The sequence below is a fragment of the Oncorhynchus clarkii genome, unplaced genomic scaffold, assembly GCF_045791955.1.
Source record: "Oncorhynchus clarkii lewisi isolate Uvic-CL-2024 unplaced genomic scaffold, UVic_Ocla_1.0 unplaced_contig_10888_pilon_pilon, whole genome shotgun sequence".
Classification (NCBI taxonomy): Eukaryota; Metazoa; Chordata; class Actinopteri; order Salmoniformes; family Salmonidae; genus Oncorhynchus; species Oncorhynchus clarkii.
Genome location: NW_027261058.1, coordinates 145608 through 149716, shown reverse-complemented (window position 1 = coordinate 149716; position 4109 = coordinate 145608). Strand labels below are relative to the sequence as shown.

The 4109-nt window shown below is 37.1% G+C and overlaps 1 non-coding gene across 1 annotated transcript; it reads right to left on the bottom strand.

Annotated features, from left to right (window-relative positions):
- Nucleotides 1–2773: 2773 nt before the first annotated feature.
- On the bottom strand, nucleotides 2774–2846 carry trnar-ucg (transfer RNA arginine (anticodon UCG)). Its single transcript has one exon. It is a non-coding gene; the product is annotated as a tRNA-Arg (tRNA).
- Nucleotides 2847–4109: the final 1263 nt, after the last annotated feature.

Genomic DNA, 4109 nt, shown 5'->3' with positions numbered 1-4109 from the left:
GGTCTTGCAGTCTTAGATTATTGAAGTGTCCAATGTCCAAGCTTTTCAAAGCAACAAGACCAATGCCTTATTTCGGGAAATTGCAAACATGTACGAATTAGCTGAGCTAATGAAATTAAACGACCCTATTTGACATCATACAGACTTTGCTATGCAACAGTAGACATCAAAGTTGTGAACCTGTCCGAATGAGGAAAGCTAGTGATATTTAACAAGTAAGAAGATACCTTTTCCCTCAATCTTGCGATGCAGAATCAGACTCAATAATTCTCAGGCCTTGCAATATTAGATTATTAAAGATGAATAACAATGTCCAAGCCTTTCAAAGAAACAAGACCAATGCCTTATTTCGGGAAATTGCAAACATGTTCAAATTAGCTGAGCTAATGAAATTAAACAACCACGAAGGGACTCGGACCCTCAATCTTCTGATTCGAAGTCAGACGCCTTATCCATTAGGCCACGCAGTCTATGTGATACAACCCTATTTGACATCATACAGACTTTGCTATGCAACAGTAGACATCAAAGTTGTGAACCTGTCCGAATGAGGAAAGCTAGTGATATTTAACAAGTAAGAAGATACCTTTTCCCTCAATCTTGCGATGCAGAATCAGACTCAATAATTCTCAGGCCTTGCAATATTAGATTATTAAAGATGAATAACAATGTCCAAGCCTTTCAAAGAAACAAGACCAATGCCTTATTTCGGGAAATTGCAAACATGTCCATATTAGCAGATTTAATTAAATTAAACGACCACGAAAATGCCTCAAAACCTCAATTTTCTATTTTGAAGTAAGACGCCTTATCCACGAGGCAACACCTTCTACTCCATATTCTCCGATATGACATCAAACAGACGTTGCTTAGCAACAACAGACATCAAAATTGTGAACCTATCCGAATGAGGAAAGCTAGTGATATTTTACAAGTACGAAAATACTATGTCCCTCAATCAGACATAATATTTCTCAGGTCTTGCAGTCTTAGATTATTGAAGTGTCCAATGTCCAAGCTTTTCAAAGCAACAAGACCAATGCCTTATTTAGGGAAATTGCAAACATGTACGAATTAGCTGAGCTAATGAAATTAAACGACCCTATTTGATATCATACAGACTTTGCTATACAACAGTAGACATCAAAGTTGTGAACCTGTCCGAATGAGGAAAGCTAGTGATATTTAACAAGTAAGAAGATACCTTTTCCCTCAAATTTGCGATGCAGAATCAGACTCAATAATTCTCAGGCCTTGCAATATTAGATTATTAAAGATGAATAACAATGTCCAAGCCTTTCAAAGAAACAAGACCAATGCCTTATTTCGGGAAATTGCAAACATGTCCATATTAGCAGATTTAATGAAATTAAACGACCACGAAAATGCCTCAAAACCTCAATTTTCTATTTTGAAGTAAGACGCCTTATCCATGAGGCAACACCTTCTACTCCATATTCTCCGATATGACATCAAACAGACGTTGCTTAGCAACAACAGACATCAAAATTGTGAACCTATCCGAATGAGGAAAGCTAGTGATATTTTACAAGTACGAAAAGACTATGTCCCTCAATCAGACATAATATTTCTCAGGTCTTGCAGTCTTAGATTATTGAAGTTGAACAACAATGTCCAAGCTTTTCAAAGCAACAAGACCAATGACATATTTCGGGAAATTGCAAACATGTTCAAATTAGCTGAGCTAATGAAATTAAACAACCACGAAGGGACACGAACCCTCAATCTTCTGATTCGAAGTCAGACGCCTTATCCATTAGGCCACGCAGTCTATGTGATACAGCCCTATTTGACATTATACAGACTTTGCTATGCAACCATAGACATAAAAATTGTGAACCTGTCCGAATGAGGAAAGCTAGTGATTTTTAACAAGTACAAAGATACTCTTTCCTTCAATCTTTCGATGCAGATTCAGACACAATAATTCTCAGGCCTTGCAGTCTTAGATTATTAAAGTTGAACAACAATGTCCAAGCTTTTCAAAGCAACAAGACCAATGCCTTATTTAGCGAAATTGCAAACATGTCCATATTAGCAGATTTAATGAAATTAAACGACCACGAAAATGCCTCAAAACCTCAATTTTCTATTTTGAAGTAAGACGCCTTATCCACGAGGCGACACCTTCTACTCCATATTCTCCGATATGACATCAAACAGACGTTGCTTAGCAACAACAGACATCAAAATTGTGAACCTATCCGAATGAGGAAAGCTAGTGATATTTTACAAGTACGAAAAGACTATGTCCCTCAATCAGACATAATATTTCTCAGGTCTTGCAGTCTTAGATTATTGAAGTTGAACAACAATGTCCAAGCTTTTCAAAGCAACAACACCAATGCCTTATTTCGGGAAATTGCAAACATGTTCAAATTAGCTGAGCTAATGAAATTAAACAACCACGAAGGGACTCGGACCCTCAATCTTCTGATTCGAAGTCAGACGCCTTATCCATTAGGCCACGCAGTCAATGTGATACAGCCCTATTTGACATTATACAGACTTTGCTTTGCAAAAGTAGACATCAAAGTTGTGAACCTGTCCGAATGAGGAAAGCTAGTGATATTTAACAAGTAAGAAGATACCTTTTCCCTCAATCTTGCGATGCAGAATCAGACTCAATAATTCTCAGGCCTTGCAATATTAGATTATTAAAGATGAATAACAATGTCCAAGCAACAAGACCAATGCCTTATTTAGCGAAATTGCAAACATGTCCATATTAGCGGAGCTAATGAAAATTAAACAACCACGAAGGGACTCGAACCCTCAATCTTCTGATTCGAAGTCAGACGCCTTATCCATTAGGCCACGCAGTCTATGTGATACAGCCCTATTTGACATTATACAGACTTTGCTATGCAACCATAGACATAAAAATTGTGAACCTGTCCGAATGAGGAAAGCTAGTGATTTTTAACAAGTACAAAGATACTCTTTCCTTCAATCTTTCGATGCAGATTCAGACACAATAATTCTCAGGCCTTGCAGTCTTAGATTATTAAAGTTGAACAACAATGTCCAAGCTTTTCAAAGCAACAAGACCAATGCCTTATTTCGGGAAATTGCAAACATGTACGAATTAGCTGAGCTAATGAAATTAAACGACCCTATTTGACATCATACAGACTTTGCTATGCAACAGTAGACATCAAAGTTGTGAACCTGTCCGAATGAGGAAAGCTAGTGATATTTAACAAGTAAGAAGATACCTTTTCCCTCAATCTTGCGATGCAGAATCAGACTCAATAATTCTCAGGCCTTGCAATATTAGATTATTAAAGATGAATAACAATGTCCAAGCCTTTCAAAGAAACAAGACCAATGCCTTATTTCGGGAAATTGCAAACATGTTCAAATTAGCTGAGCTAATGAAATTAAACAACCACGAAGGGACTCGGACCCTCAATCTTCTGATTCGAAGTCAGACGCCTTATCCATTAGGCCACGCAGTCTATGTGATACAACCCTATTTGACATCAAACAGACTTTGCTATGCAACAGTAGACATCAAAGTTGTGAACCTGTCCGAATGAGGAAAGCTAGTGATATTTAACAAGTAAGAAGATACCTTTTCCCTCAATCTTGCGATGCAGAATCAGACTCAATAATTCTCAGGCCTTGCAATATTAGATTATTAAAGATGAATAACAATGTCCAAGCCTTTCAAAGAAACAAGACCAATGCCTTATTTCGGGAAATTGCAAACATGTCCATATTAGCAGATTTAATTAAATTAAACGACCACGAAAATGCCTCAAAACCTCAATTTTCTATTTTGAAGTAAGAAGCCTTATCCACGAGGCAACACCTTCTACTCCATATTCTCCGATATGACATCAAACAGACGTTGCTTAGCAACAACAGACATCAAAATTGTGAACCTATCCGAATGAGGAAAGCTAGTGATATTTTACAAGTACGAAAAGACTATGTCCCTCAATCAGACATAATATTTCTCAGGTCTTGCAGTCTTAGATTATTGAAGTTGAACAACAATGTCCAAGCTTTTCAAAGCAACAAGACCAATGACATATTTCGGGAAATTGCAAACATGTCCATATTAGCAGATTTAATTAAAT